Source organism: Oncorhynchus mykiss, chromosome 30 (assembly GCF_057628025.1).
Source record: "Oncorhynchus mykiss isolate SJ-2025 chromosome 30, ASM5762802v1, whole genome shotgun sequence".
Taxonomy (NCBI): Eukaryota; Metazoa; Chordata; class Actinopteri; order Salmoniformes; family Salmonidae; genus Oncorhynchus; species Oncorhynchus mykiss.
This window is the reverse complement of record NC_143051.1, coordinates 32,068,514-32,084,484: the sequence shown is the minus strand read 5'-3', so window position 1 is coordinate 32,084,484 and position 15,971 is coordinate 32,068,514. Positions and strand designations below refer to the sequence as shown.

Here is a 15,971-nt window from a genome sequence, read left to right as displayed (position 1 = left end):
CCTACCTTGTATGGAGGGCATGTGTTGACAACTAACCCTTTGACACATACGATCACATATTTGTGGTCATTGTTGAGTAGTCCCTGCAGCGTACCATCGCAAATATGTGATTCGAACAGTAGAAACAGAACGTGCAGTGCATTCAGAAAGTATTCAGACCCTTTGACCTTTTCCACATTTTGTTATGTTACATCCTTCTTCTAAAATGGATTAAATATCAATCAATCTACACACAATACCCCATAATGACAATGCGAAAACAGGTTTATAGAAATACCTTACATATGTATTCAGACCCTTTGCTATGAGACTCGAAATTGAGCTTGGGTGAATCCTGTTTCCATTGATCATCCTTGAGATGTTTCTACAACTTGATTGGAGTAAATTGATTGGACATGATTTGGAAAGGCACATGCATGTCTATATAAGGGCCCACAGTTGACAGTGCATGTCAGAGCAAAAACCAAGCCATGAGGTTGAAGGAATTGTCTGTAGAACTCTGAGACAGGATTGTGTCCAGGCACAGATCTGGGGAAGGGTACCAAAAAATGTCTGCAGCATTGAAGGTCCCCAAGAACACAGTGGCCTCCATCATTCTTAAATGGAAGAAGTTTGGAAGCACCAAGATTCTTCCTAGAACTATCCGCCCGGCCAAACTGAGCAATCGGGGGAGAAGGGCTCGGTCAGGGAAGTGACCAAGGACCTGATCGGAGCTCTGAAAGACATCCTCTGTGGAGATGGGAGAACCTTCCAGAAGGACAACCATCTCTGCAGCACTTCGCCAATCAGGCCTTTATGGTAGAGTGGCCAGGCGGAAGCCACTCCTCTGTAAAAAGGCACATAACAGCCCGCTTGGAGTTTGCCAAAAGGCACCTAAAGGACTCTCAGACCAGGAGAAACAAGATTCTTGGTCTGATGAAACCAAGACTGAACTCTTTGGCCTGAATGCCAAGCATCACATCTGGAGGAAACCTGGCACCATCCCTATGGTGAAGCATGGTGGTGGCAGACTGAGAGACTAGTTAGGATTGAGCCAAAGATGAACGGAGCAAAGTACAGACAGATCCTTGATGAAAACTTGCTCCAGAGCGCACAGGACCTCAGACTGGGGGAAGGTTCACCTTCCAACAGGACAACGACAATTAGCACACAACAAAGACAACACAGGAGTGACATTGGGAGTAGTCTCTGAATGCCCAGCCAGGGCCCGGACTTGATGGGCAGTGACGCTCCCCATCCAACCTGATAGAGCTTGAGGGGATCTGCAGAGAAGAATGGGAGAAACTCAAATACAGATGTGCCAAACTTGCAACGTCATACCCAAGAAGACTTGAGGCTGTAAATGCTGCCAAAGGTGCTTCAACAAAGTACTGAGTAAAGGGTCCGAATACTTATGTAAATGTGATATTTCTAAAAACCTGTTTTTGCTTTGTCATTATGGGGTATTTTGTGTAGATTGATGAGGGCGGAAAACTATTTAATCCATTTTACAATAAGGCTGGAACATAACAAAATGTGGAAAAAGTCAAGGGTTCTGAATACTTCCCGGATGCACTGTATGATGCAACAAACAGCATTGTTGTCTGAAAAGCATCTAAACAATGTTTTGTTCTGATGGGAAATAAATGTCTTCACAACTTTATTCCACAATCTCACCTTTTATTGTAAAAGATAAATGTGAACGTCATCATCTAAGCATCACACGGAACTTCCACAACCAAACTCATTTCATAAACAAGTCTAAATAACAGGCTGCGCTGAGAGAGGGGGGAAAAAAATTAAAACATTGGGTACCTAACAGCTAGACTTGTTTACAATGTACAACGGCTCTTATGAGCCCAAGGGAGAAATGTAATATTGTTTAGAAAATAAGTGTGTGTCAGCTAAGCTAACAGCAGCTAAATGCTTTATGATGGCAGCCATGTTTGTTTATGTTTTTTATTTTTATTTCACCTTTATTTAACCAGGTAGGCTAGTTGAGAACAAGTTCTCATTTGCAACTGCGACCTGGCCAAGATAAAGCGTAGCAATTCGACACATACAACAACACAGTGTTACACATGGAATAAACAAAATATACAGTCAATACAGTAGAACAAAAGAAAACAAAAAGTCTATATACAGTGAGTGCAAATGAGGTAAGTTAAGGAAATAAATAGGCCATGGTGGCGAAGTAATTACAATATAGCAATTAAACACTGGAATGGTAGATCGGCAGAAGATGAATGTGCAGATAGAGATACTGGGGTGCAAAGGAGCAAAAATAAATAAATAAATACCAGTATGGGGCTGAGGTAGGTAGATAGATGGGCTGTTTACAGATGGGCTATGTACAGGTGCAGTGATATGTAAGCTGCTCTGACAGCTGGTGCTTAAAGCTAGTGAGGGAGATGTGAGTCTCCAGCTTCAGAGATTTTTGCAATTCGTTCCAGTCATGGGCAGCAGAGAACTGGAAGGAAAGACGACCAAAGGAAGAATTGGCTTTGGGGGTGACCCGTGAGATATACCTGCTGGAGCGCGTGCTACGGGTGGGTGCTGCTATGGTGACCAGTGAGCTGAGATAAGGTGGGGCTTTACCTAGCAGAGACTTGTAGATAACCTGTAGCCAGTGGGTTTGTCGACAAGTATGAAGCGAGGGCCAGCCAACGAGAGCGTACAGGTCGCAATGGTGGATAGTGTATGGGGCTTTGGTGAAAAAACGGATGACACTGTGATAGACTGCATCCAGTTTGTTGAGTAGAGTGTTTGAGTCTATTTTATAGATGACATCACTGAAGTTGAGGATCGGTAGGATGGTCAGTTTTACGAGGGTGTTTGGCAACATGAGTGAAGGATGCTTTGTTGCGATATAGGAAGCCGAATCTAGATTTAATTTTGGATTGGAGATGCTTCATGTGAGTCTGGAAGGAGAGTTTACAGTCTAACCAGACACCTAGGTATTTGTAGTTGTCCACATATTCGAAGTCAGAGCCGTCCAGAGTGGTGATGCTGGACGGGCAAGCAGGTGCGGGCAGTGATCGATTGAATAGCATGCATTTAGTTTTACTTGCGTTTAAGAGCAGTTGGAGGCCACGGAAGGAGAGTTGTTTGACAAGCAAAAACTCCCTAATCCCAGAATGCCATTCACTATAAGATGCAAGTAAACAAAGTCAAAGTTGGTTGCGCCTATTGCCCAGAAAATTGTTTGTTTGGCCATTTTTCAGCATATTACAAATCTTCAATGTACTTGTTACAGTGTATACCAGAACCAGAGCACATGACTTGACAAGTCATTTACAGTTTGACAAATCACAAAGCAAATAAAATGTTATCACCTCACAGATCATCACCCCAAATACAAGCCTATTGCCTAGACTAACCGTAGAGAGAAAGCTAAACAGCGTTGCCAGATTTGGGTGAAACCATTTTAACCTCTTTAAGCTAGGGGGCACTATTTTTATGTTGGGAAAAATAACGTTCCCAAAGTAAACCGCCTATTTCTCAGGACCAGATGCTAGAATATGCATGTAATTGACAGATTAGGATAGAAAACACTCTAAAGTTTCCAAAACGGTCAAAATTTTGTCTGTGAGTTAAACAGAACTGATATTGCTGGCTAAAACCTGATGAAAATCCAATCAGGAAGTCCCCTGTTTTTGAAACCCCTCTGTTTTTATGCATCCCTATTGCCCATTTAAAGGGATATCAACCAGATTCCTTTTTCTATGGCTTCCCTAATGTGTCAACAGCCTTTAGACATAGTTTCAGGCTTTTATTTTGAAGAATGAGCGTGAACGACCCCATTGGGTAAGTGTAGAGGTGAGGGCTCTCAGAGTGAGTTGTGCGCAAAAGAGAAAGGCGGCCATTGTTACTCCCGGTCCTAGTGAAAAGCCAACTGTCCCGGTTGATATATTATCGAATAGATATTTGAAAAACACCCTGAGGATTGATTATAAAAAACGTTTGACATTTTTCTGTGGACATTATGGATATAATTTTGAATTTTTTTCTGCGTTGTTGTGACCGCTTTTTCCGGTGGATTCCTGGGCATAACGCACCAAACTAACGGTATTTGGATATAAAAAATATCTTTATGGAACAAAAGGAACATTTGTTGTCTAACTGGGAGTCTCGTGAGTGAAAACATCTGAAGATCATCAAAGGTAAACTATTAATTTGATTGCTTTTCTGATTTTCGTGACCAAGTTACCTGAACCTAAGTGTACTTATTGTTTTGTCGAGCGATCGATAAACTTACACAAACGCTTGTATTGCATTCGCTGAGACGACAGGTGGATTAACAAAAGGTTAAGCTGTGTTTTGCAATATTGCACTTGTGATTTCATGAATATGAATATTTTCTAGTAATATTATTTGACTGTGGCGCTATGCTATTCAGCATTGCTGATGACAATTATAGCGGAACCGGGATGGGTGGTTCAGAGAGGTTAAGGGGGTTTGTTGAGGATTTCAAGTCCATAGGGGATAGAAATGGGGGAAGTTATCGTGGGGGTATATGACGCAGTAAATATTAATATGACGGGGGATTTATCCATAAATGGGTGGCAAACACAGGAAAGTTTATAAGGTAAATAAAAATAAAACACCTGCAAAGGGGTGTCTAAACTGGAAACCCTCAGTAATGATAGATTGTAACTAAGTCAGTCGGGTGAACCATCCCCTTTACCTCATTTTGTTATATACCTCATTTTGTTATATCTTTGGTCTGACAGACGACAACCAGAGTGCATTGTATGACGTCAACAAACATGGTGCCACGAATAGCTGGCATTTTGCTTAGCATTGGCTCATCATAAATCAGTACAACCTTCCAAAAAGTATTTTATACACATCATATGTGTCCATTACAATCTATGCAAGAATCAGAATGCATGATTTGTCACCAGTACTTGAAAACATGTGAATGAAACAGTAAATACATGATGCTCCATACATACTTACGGTGTGCTACAGTAGAAACAACACGATATACAGAAACTATAATGATAACATAATAAGGTACTTACTTTGATAGGAACACACACATGTCCAAAGTTATTATTAGCAAGGAAAACAACAAGAAGGCAATGCTGGACACCAGCCGGAAAATGTGCCAGGGGGAAAAAGTTTGTGCAAGTTATGTTCTGACTGGAGATGCGCAAATGCCTGTGTACTTGTTCTCGGGAAACACTGGGGAAGTGCTTGGGCTCTCGTCAAAGACAGCTCAGTAAATCCTCAAACATAAATTGTCCGCAATAGTTAAATAGGCTATTTCTGTGTGAATTAACGAGGAGGCGGAACACACCTAAAACTGTTGTTGGAAAATAAAACTTGTTAGAAAATCATTTGAAACTGACAAGTTGTATCATAGCCTATAGATCCTTTTGCAGGCAGCGTGCCTTGGTTTTGGAACAGTGAGTGCATTCTGACATTAAGCACATAAAAAAAAACTCACACAGGGGCGACCGTTAGAGATGTTTGAAACTCACATGTGAAAAGGTCATTAAGTCATTCGGGGAGAGTGTGCTGGGTTCGTGGATCGCGACATTAGGTCAAAGCTAGCTAGTGAGTGGCAAACTGTGAAAGAAGTCTTCCGATAGATTTGCAGAAATGTTTTCATCGCATGCAGCAGGGAGGATCATGGGGAGTCTACACAGGCATGCGGAGATTACCGCTGAGCTACAACACTAGGCGTCAACCGAAATCCCCCGACCATGACGACGGAGCAGCATTTCACAGATCCTTAATTTCTACAGGAGGCAATTGCATCATGGTATTTACATACTCTGACATGACTTTACACTGGGCAGAGACCCGTTGCTGCCGAATTGGACAAACTATCATCTCTTACCAAATACATGCCTATAGCAATGCTAAAAGCAAAACACTATAAAGATCTGGCTTTCTGTTCCTCCCACGTAATGCAATAAAAATAGTGTTATGGATCTGTGTGGACAGAACCAATAATAGGGCAATAGAATAGAGTGGAAGAGATTAGGAAATTGTGGGAGAAATTTGGAGATAGATTGAAAAGCTGGTGGGACAAGAGAAGAAGAGAAGAGATAAAAGTTTATGATGTGAGAAGAGGTAGGGCTGTCAGTCAATAAATAATATAATAATACTCATAGGAAAGATTTTCATCTTCAGCTCACAATCTGTGGATAATACACGATTAGAAAGGTTCAAACTTTTTGTCAAACATCACAGCACAATTGAACGATTTATGGCACATAGAAACCAAACAAGGGTGGTCTATGGTGATAGGTGGGATGGGCTGAGAGTGGCTGAGGGGGTGGGATTAAAGAGCTGATGTTTGGTAATGTATTATTGTTATGTGACTGCTTTATTTAAAAGTATGTCAAATGTAAAAATATATGTATATGTAGCAAATGAAGGTGTAAAAAAACGATGATATTTGTCCTCCGAAGAGGGGGGGGGTGGTGGAGGGTTTAATAAAAACTAAAGAGTAGGGCTGGTTAAATTCCAGAGAACTCGTGATACAATAATAACACGATAGTCTATATGTATTGTGATTCTCACGGTTCTAAATGTATTGCGATTCAAAACTGAGATTTTATTGCAATTTGATGTATATGTCTGCTGCAGAGAGACAAGAAAGAGCATAATAACATTTGTTTTGATCAGTCATGGAAATAAAAAAGTGCTGAAAACATGTCGGCTCACTATTTAAAAAGAAGACGACGTTTTATACCCTTCCCCAAATATACAGTTGAAGTTGGAAATTTACATACACTTAGGTTGGAGTCATTAAAACTCATGCAATCTTTCCAACAATTGTTTACAGACAAATTATTTCACTTATAATTCACTGTATCACAATTCCAGTTGGTCAGAAGTTTACATACACTAAGTTGACAGCTTGGAAAATTCCAGAAAATGTCATAGCTTTAGAAGCTTCTGATAGGCTAATTGACATCATTTGAGTCAATTGGAGGTGTACCTGTGGATCCATTTCAAGGCCTACCTTCAAACTCAGTGCCTCTTTGCTTGACATCATGGGAAAATCAAAAGATATCAGCCAAGACCTCAGAAAAATAATTGTAGACCTGCACAACACCTGAAGGTACCACGTTAATCTGTACAAACAATAGTACGCAAGTATAAACACCATGGGACCACACAACCGTCATACTGCTCAGGAAGGAAGGGCGTTCTGTCTCCTAGAGATGAACGTACTTTGGTGCGAAAAGTGCAAGTCAATCCCAGAACAACAGCAAAGGACCTTGTGGAGATGCTGGAGTAAACCGGTACAAAAGTATCTATATCCACAGTAAAACAAGTCCTGTATCGACATAACCTGAAAGGCCGCTCAGCAAGGAAGAAGCCACTGCTCCAAAACCACCATAAAAAAAGCCAGAATACAGTTTGCAACTGCACATGGGGACAAAGATCGTACTTTTTGGAGAAATGTCCTCTGGTCTGATGAAACAAAAATAGAACTGTTTGGCCATAATGACCATCGTTACGTTTGGAGGAAAAAGGGGGATGCTTGCAGGCCGAAGAACACCATCCCAACCGTGAAGCATGGGGGTGGCAGCATCATGTTGTGGGGGTGCTTTGCTGCAGGAGGGACTGGTGCACTTCACAAAATAGATGGCATCATGGGGTAGGAAAATTATGTGGATATAGTGAAGCAACATCTCAAGACGTCAGTTAAAGCTTTGTCGCAAATGGGTCTTCCAAATGGACAATGACCCCAAGTATACTTTCAAAGTTGTGGCACAATGGCTTAAGGACAACAAAGTTCAGGTATTGGAGTGGCCATCACAAAGACCTCAATTCTATAGAAAATGTGTGCAGAACTGAAAAAGTGTGTGCGAGCAAGGATGCCTACAAACCTGACTCAGTTACACCTGCTCTGTCAGGAGGAATGGGACAGAATTCACCCAACTTATTGTGGAAAGCTTGTGGAAGGCTACCCGAAATGTTTGATCCGAGTCAGGCATTGCTACCAAATACTAATTGAGTGTTTGTAAACTTCTGACCCAAGGTGAATGTGATGAAAGAAACCAAAGCTGAAATAAATCATTCTCTACTATTATTCTGAAATTTCACATTCTTAAAATAAAGTGGTGATCCTAACTGACGTAAGACAGGGAATTTTTACTAGGATTAAATGTCAGGAATTGTGAAAAACTGAGTTTAAATGTATTTGGCTAAGGTGTATGTAAACTTCCGACTTCAACTGTATGTTCCAACAGGACAATGACCCCAAGCATACAGCCAAAGCAATGCTGGAATGGCTTTAGAACAAGAATGTGAAATCTCTTGAGTGGCCCAGCCAAAGCCCATACTTGAATCTCATTTCAAATCTGTGGAAAGACTTGAAGATTGCTGTTCACCGCCGCTTCCCATCAAATGTAAGAAGAGCTTGAGAAAATCTGCAAGGAAGAATGGGAGAAAATCCCCAAATCCAGATGTGCAAAGCATACCAAAGACAACTCAAAGCTGCAATCACCACCAAAGGTGCTTCTACAAAGTATTGACTCAGGTGTGAATACTTATGTAAATTAGATCTGTAATTCTTCTAAAATAAAATTGACTAAAAACATGTTTTCACTTTGTCATTATGGGGTATTGTGTGTAGATGGGGAAGAAAAAATATATGTAATCAATTTTGAATTCAGGCTGTAACACAACAAAATGTGGAATAAGTCAAGGCGTATGAATACTTTCTGAAGGCACTGTTACTGTATCGATTTACCCCCATCTTTAGAGGAGAGAGGGAAAGGAGACAAAGAGAGGAGAAAACATGAAGTAAGATAAGAACGAGGAGCAGATACTAGAGGCACTTGAAGGGGAAGGCTATTTCAGCACTCATTACCTCTGGGGGCATTAGGAGCGATGGGCCTTTGAGGACCTCTCCACCGGCGACACAATTCAGGAGTCTGGAAAAGAGACAGCCAGGAAATAAAAATCACACCCTCGACAAAACAGCCCATTTCTCAGGGTGTTTCTGCGTCTGCAGACCATCAGTGAGGGGGACACAATCTTTGAATGAAATGGAAAAAAGCTACGATGGCGGGGTCATTTTTAGCCATCATGGGCTGGTGAGCAGAACCCAACTCGGCTGGTGAATGGAGAGGCTACTAATGACAAACAGAGGAAGTGGGACTTTTACAGATCCTCTGGAGTTACAGAGTGGAGCAACATACTAGACGTAGCAGATTGATACAGATACTAGGCCAAAAAGACCCATGCGCACAAAGCAACTGTACATCAGGCGGAATGACAATCACACAGGCCTGTGCTCACTTCTTATTGACCACACTATAATTGTTGTGGCTGCTTCATGTGATGCATTGTTGTCTCTACCTTCTTGCCCTTTGTGCAGTTGTCTGTGCTGCTACCATGTTGTGCTGCTACCAAGTTGTTGTCATGTTGTGTTGCTGCCATGCTATGTTGTCGTCTTCGGTCTCTCTATGTAGTGTTGTGTTGTCTCTCTTGTCATGATGTGTGTTTAGTCCTATATTTTTAATCCCAACCCCCATCCCAGCAGGAGGCCATTTGCCTTCTGGTAGGTCGTCATTGTAAATAAGAATTTGTTCTTAACTGACTTGCCTAGTTAAATATCATAAAAAATATATATATATTACATACACTGCTCAAAAAAAATAAAGGGAACACTTAAACAACACAATGTAACTCCAAGTCATCACACTTCTGTGAAATCAAACTGTCCACTTAGGAAGCAACATTGATTGACAATAAATGTCACATGCTGTTGTGCAAATGGAAGAGACAACAGGTGGAAATTATAGGTAATTAGCAAGACACCCCCAATAAAGGAGTGGTTCTGCAGGTGGTGACCACAGACCACTTCTCAGTTCCTATGCTTCCTGGCTGATGTTTTGGTCACTTTTGAATGCTGGCGGTGCTTTCACTCTAGTGGTAGCATGAGACGGAGTCTACAACCCACACAAGTGGCTCAGGTAGTGCAGCTCATCCAGGATGGCACATCAATGCGAGCAGTGGCAAGTAGGTTTGCTGTGTCTGTCAGCGTAGTGTCCAGAGCATGGAGGCACTTCCAGGAGACAGGCCAGTACATCAGGAGACGTGAAGGAGGCCGTAGGAGAGCAACAACCCAGCAGCAGGACCGCTACCTCCGCCTTTGTGCAAGGAGGAGCAGGAGGAGCACTGCCAGAGCCCTGCAAAATTACCTCCAGCAGGCCACAAATGTGCATGCGTCTGCTCAAACGGTCAGAAACAGACTCCATGAGGGTGGTATGAGGGCCCGACGTCCACAGGTGGGGGTTGTGCTTACAGCCCAACACCGTGCAGGACGTTTGGCATTTGCCAGAGAACACCCAGATTGGCAAATTCGCCACTGGCGCCCTGTGCTCTTCACAGATGAAAGCAGGTTCACACTGACAGAGTCTGGAGATGCCGTGGAGAACGTTCTGCTTTCTGCAACATCCTCCAGCATGACCGGTTTGGCGGTGGGTCAGTCATGGTGTGGTTGGCATTTCTTTGGGGGGCCGCACAGCCGTCCATGAGGTAGCCTGAGGTAGCCTGACTGCCATTAGGTACCGAGATGTGATCCGCAGACCCCTTGTGAGACCATATGCTGGTGCGGTTGGCCCTGGGTTCCTCCTAATGCAAGACAATGCTAGACCTCATGTGGCTGGAGTGTGTCAGCAGTTCCTGCAAGAGAAAGGCATTGATGCTATGGACTGGCCCGCCCGTTCCCCAGACCTGAATCCAATTGAGCACATCTGGGACATCATGTCTCGCTCCATCCACCAACGCCACGTTGCACCACAGACTGTCCAGGAGTTGGCGGATGCTTTAGTCCAGGTCTGGGAGGAGATCCCTCAGGAGACCATCCGCCACCTCATCAAGAGCGTTCCCAGGCGTTGTAGGGCGGTCATACAGGCATGTGGAGGCCACACACACTACTGAGCCTCATTTTGACTTGTTTTAAGGACATTACATCAAAGTTGGATCAGCGTGTAGTGTGGTTTTCCACTTTAATTTTGAGTGTGACTCCAAATCCAGACCTCCATGGGTTGATAAATTGGATTTCCATTGATCATTTACGTGTGATATTGTTTTCAGCACATTCAACTATGTAAAGAAAAAATATTTAATAAGAATATTTCATTCATTCAGATCTAGGATGTGTTATTTTAGTGTTCCCTTTATTTTTTTGAGCAGTGTACACACACACACACACACACACACACACACACACTAGCTACTCATCCAAGCTACACACGCCATAAATCGAATACAACACAAGCATTGTTATATCTTTCACCCTCACACACAAATACATAGACTCACAGAACACATACACACAATCTCACCAGAAGCTTCCCACTCTGAGAACATCCCACATCCTGCTCTTCTAATTCACTCATCTCAAATCAACAAGCGCCATGTCAACAACGCAACTGGCTAGATCCAGTTCCCCTGTCATGGTGCTACGGCTCTCCAGCCGTAACCTCACCACTCCCACTGTGTCACCCTCAGTCACAGCAGAGGGACGGGGAGACGGCACTGCACTCAGAGGGGTGGTTTCACATCCAAGCTGAGATAAGCCTGTTTAGGTTGTGTGCTGGATATTCAGGCAGGCAGATACAACTGTGCATGTTAATGCTTTTATAACCACGCAGACAAAACACTGTAGAGGTTCCATGCTGATTAGGCCTAGACTTTGTGTACGTGCAAACACATTCAACGAAGTACTGATGTTTTTCAACCTTTGTCAGAGCCATGTTTAAACATTAGCGAAGACAGAAAATGGCATGATCCGTGTGCTCAAATACAGCTACATACATAACATTCATTTCCAGCTACATGAAGTTATCTGTCAACAAATGCCCACTAAATAGATGCAAACATTACACACAAGCAGAGGTATAATAGCTCGAGCCATCTGGAAACCTATTAATTGCCAGCGAGATAGAGATGTTGAAATTAATGAAGCCACACGCTAAAGAGACAACTCTCACTAAGGGGGAACGGGATCGACGTAACACCAACTACAGACAACTGTCACGTACTCTTTCTCTTTTTATTTTTTTGTGGTATCCAATTTGTAGTTACAGTCTTGTCCCGTCGCTGCAACTCCTGTACGGACTTGGGAGAAGTGAAGGTCGAGAGCCATGCGTCCTCCGAAACACGGCCTTGCCAAGGCGTACTGCTTCTTGACACACTGCTCACTTAACCCGGAAGCCAGCCACAACAATGTGTCTGAGGAAACACAGTACAACTGTCAACCAAAGTCAGATACAGTAGCAGGTGCCCGGCCCGCCACAAGGAGTCTCTAGAGCGCGATGGGACAAGGAAATCAAAGCAGGCCAAACACTCCCCTAACCCGTGCGACGCTGGGCCAAATTGTGCGCCGCCTCATGGGTCTACCGGTAACGGCCTTAGACCATTGCGCCACAAGAGAGGCCTTGAATTCTCTTTTAAGTGAGGTAAAATCTTTAAGGCCCATTTTCCTTTAGAACAAAAAAAAGAAGAGATGTGGTTTGATGATGCAACGACACCGAGGGTTTTGTTGTGGAGCCAGTTAACGACACCCTTGAGGTTGTGAACCCAAACTCCTAATTACCAGTTAGCCAATTAAGGCTGTCGCCAAAACCTAGAGCGCGTGCCAGAAAATTGGCTTCAGTTCAGTTAGATCAGCTGTTCACAACACTGATTCACTGATCTACAAATCAACTGCCTGAGCACCTGAGGTCTACCGTGATGGTGCTGAGCTGTAGGGTAGAGACCTGGTAAGGGAGAGATTTGTGGTAGGCCCACCGACATGCTGTGGCAGTGATGGAGGGATCTTAGTAGAGCAAGGCCACCGATTCACAGCATCAGTAACTTCATCAGTCATGCACCAGGTGACACGCACACAGCGAATACATATGCACACACATGCAAGCCAAAAATGAAACTGTGCTTTCATTTACACGCACGCACGCACGCACACACACATACACACACACACACAACGAATTACAGGGGGCCTAAACCCCCCTGAATGAAAGAGGAATCTAAATGCAAAGTCCATCTTTGGGGAGGGGTCTCCAAATAATGCAATTTACTGCTACAGTGATAAATATTAAAATAAAAGTTTATTCTAAATTAACAAACACCCCCACATCTCTGACATGGTTTTAAAAAATACATTTCCCATGTGGCTGCACTTGTCATCCTGGGACAGTCCCGTATTTCAGCCCCTTTTCAGGTTTCTCAACTTGACTTTTTACAAAAACATATCAACTAATTCGGGCTACATGAGTGTAGGTCTAATGAAAATCGCAGAATGTCACTTGACTTGTTGTTTTGTACCCAATGTCTCTTTCTAGTCATCAAATGGGCGTGTGCCCAGTACACTGTTCAGATGCTGGAAGTATTTTGGAGTGGATGAACTTGTGCAGGTAGTGGTTTGTTTGACAATCAGATGAAAACATCATGACTGGTTGTGTTCATGCCACATGTTTACCATTTAATGACATGCCTTTCCTATTAGGCCCAAATAGGATGGTCCCATGAAACAAATAAAGTCCCCCCCCCCCCGGATGTCACGGTATAATTCACACACAAACACACAGCTGCTGGCTCCAACACAGCATCCTGCTGAGGTGAGATATGATGGCTATACTGAGGTGAGATATGATGGCTAAATTTAGGTGAGATATGATGGCTAAGCATGGGGTTGACACATGATGGCTCTCTCCTCCAGAGAATGGGCAGTGTGGTCCATTACAGTAGCCCGAGTGCATTGAAGCCTAGAAGATCTTATACAATTTTAACAGTGCATAAATGTTTCAGATAGCTCTGTCCAAAGATAACATTTCTCTTCTACTTCAGGTTGCCAACTGCAGAATTATGTGTAAGTGAGCATTCATTTTGTAGCCTGCTGTCTACTTCATTTACACTGAACTTTATTGAGCTTGAAATAAGTATTTCCATGTTACAATTGCATAATATATTTATGTAGGCCTATTCCCAAATGCAAAAGACAGATGATTTGAAGCATAGGCATAATAGCGTGAAGACAAAATATTCTAAAAATATTTGCGGGAAAGACAATGCGCAAGTCAATTAACCACCTGAAGAGAGCAAGCAAATTCGATTATATTGCCCCTTATCTGCCAAAACAATTGTCATACAATCTGTTACCTCGTGAAGGCATTGTTTGAATACATGCATAAAAATGTGCTAATTTGGACTGTGTTTTCGCAGGCAATTGCAGATGGCCAGACGTCACGGAGTACTAAATCGCTAAATCCGGTATTTTGATTGTGAACCAGTACGGTGAGGGAAACGGATTAGGACAAAAGGCGAGTCCCGCGGCAGAGATTTCAGGGGAAATAATAGGCGCATGGCAACCGGGGGTTCAGTAGAAAATCTTTCCTATGGTTGTCTTGTGTAATAACATTATTGTTACCACCCGTCTGTGTGTTTAAACAGGATTTTTATTTAAAAAATATCATGTTAGGTTTTTTTTAAATGGTAGGCGTATGACTAGATATATATATATATACACTATCGTTTTTTTTAAAGATGCAACTACAACATAATTTACATAACCTGCACAAAGCATTTCATAACTAATATGATAAACTTTGAAAGCCTTAAAATAAGGAATGGCTATTGACTACAATTCACTAAAACGAGAGGTAGGCTTTGAAAGCCTCAATATAAGGAATTATTATTGTCTACAATTCACTAAAATGATAGATAGGCCTATACGTCACTTCAAGTTGACGACTTTATAGGCTAAAGCAACATTACACAGTTGATGCTTTCGATATTGTGTCAATTCTATTTATCGTGCACTGACAACCCTGTGAAGTTGCCCCCATCGATATTCATTGATGATTTGGGGTAGAATGATGCGACGGACCTTTATGGGCAACTATGACTATGACCCCGCACCCTTTAAACTAGCTGGAGAAATAATTTGACATAAATTATAATCACAAACTACAATAGTGACAATCAATCTGGCAAGTTATCAAGTGCCCTAGAAAAATATATATACAACCTGGAAAATACTAACCTAATAAAATAGGCTACCATGTAGCATAACAATAAAGGATGCATGCTACAAATCGGTCACTAGAATAAATGCAATGTTTTTCTCATTCAAATGTTTAATTTGACACCTTGTGTGACAGCTCTTTAATTGAGATCTCAGACCTGTCAAACCAGAAAGTCGCAGTCATGTCGCCAAGTCGTGGGATGAAGGTTGTCGACATTTACTTCGCAAATTCAGTTCAGTGGGTTTGCAAAGATCGACAACCCAGAACATACAACATAATGGTCCGCATGAGGACTGACTTTTCAAACATTTGAACCAAACCAAATGTACAGAGGGAGCAGATGCATATTGTCAGCAACATATACCGCACAGGGGCGACAACAAGGAATTTACCTTATCTCCAAAATAAATTCCGCGAGATATTTCCGAGGGAAATAGTCCAAAATTCAGCAAGTGTATTGACGAAAAGGTAACAGTCTGAAAATAATCACTATTTCACTCCTAGAACGTCGTAATTCCCAAGACGCACGCTGTTGAGTTTGCATTGACTATACACTGAAACAGGCGGAGATCTACCCAGGCGCGCGACTGTCGTCTCGTCCAGGACACACCCTCCTCGTTTGCATGAAAGACCCTTACGGCCAATTAAGGGTCGCAGCACGATAGACTACGCAGCTGGCACCTCCCACACCGTTCAAACCACGGTCCAGACTTCAGACCCCAGTCCAGACTGTAAACATAAAATGGTTCTCAGAATGGTTTTCCCCTTTCTTTTTAACACTGTTTCGAATTATCTCTCTCTCTCCGCGTGAGTGTGTGTGTGTGAAATCAACAATAGGGTAAATCATGAACTCAAACATGAAGCATCTTATTATGATAAGCATGAACTATGATATACCATGTCATCTTATTATGATATTATAAGAATAAGGATAGTTGCAAGTAAGTAGGAATAACCAGCAACAATATTAGACAGAAG

The 15,971-nt window shown here is 42.4% G+C and overlaps 1 protein-coding gene across 9 annotated transcripts in view; it reads right to left on the bottom strand.

Moving 5' to 3' along the window:
- Positions 1–15,742, bottom strand: part of LOC110488308 (semaphorin-6D) — a 136,180-nt gene extending 120,438 nt beyond the window's left edge. For 4 of the 9 annotated variants that reach the window (XM_036971696.2, XM_090228419.1, XM_090228422.1 and 1 more), the window contains exon 1: positions 15,386–15,742. The gene's annotated coding sequence lies outside the window, so the exon portion shown is untranslated. Of the gene's footprint in view, positions 1–8,824; positions 8,889–11,309; positions 11,478–15,385 lie in introns of those variants that run through there. The other 5 variants (XM_036971695.2, XM_090228421.1, XM_090228424.1 and 2 more) reach the window with 3 other exon arrangements.
- Between the last annotated feature and the right edge of the window lie 229 nt (positions 15,743–15,971).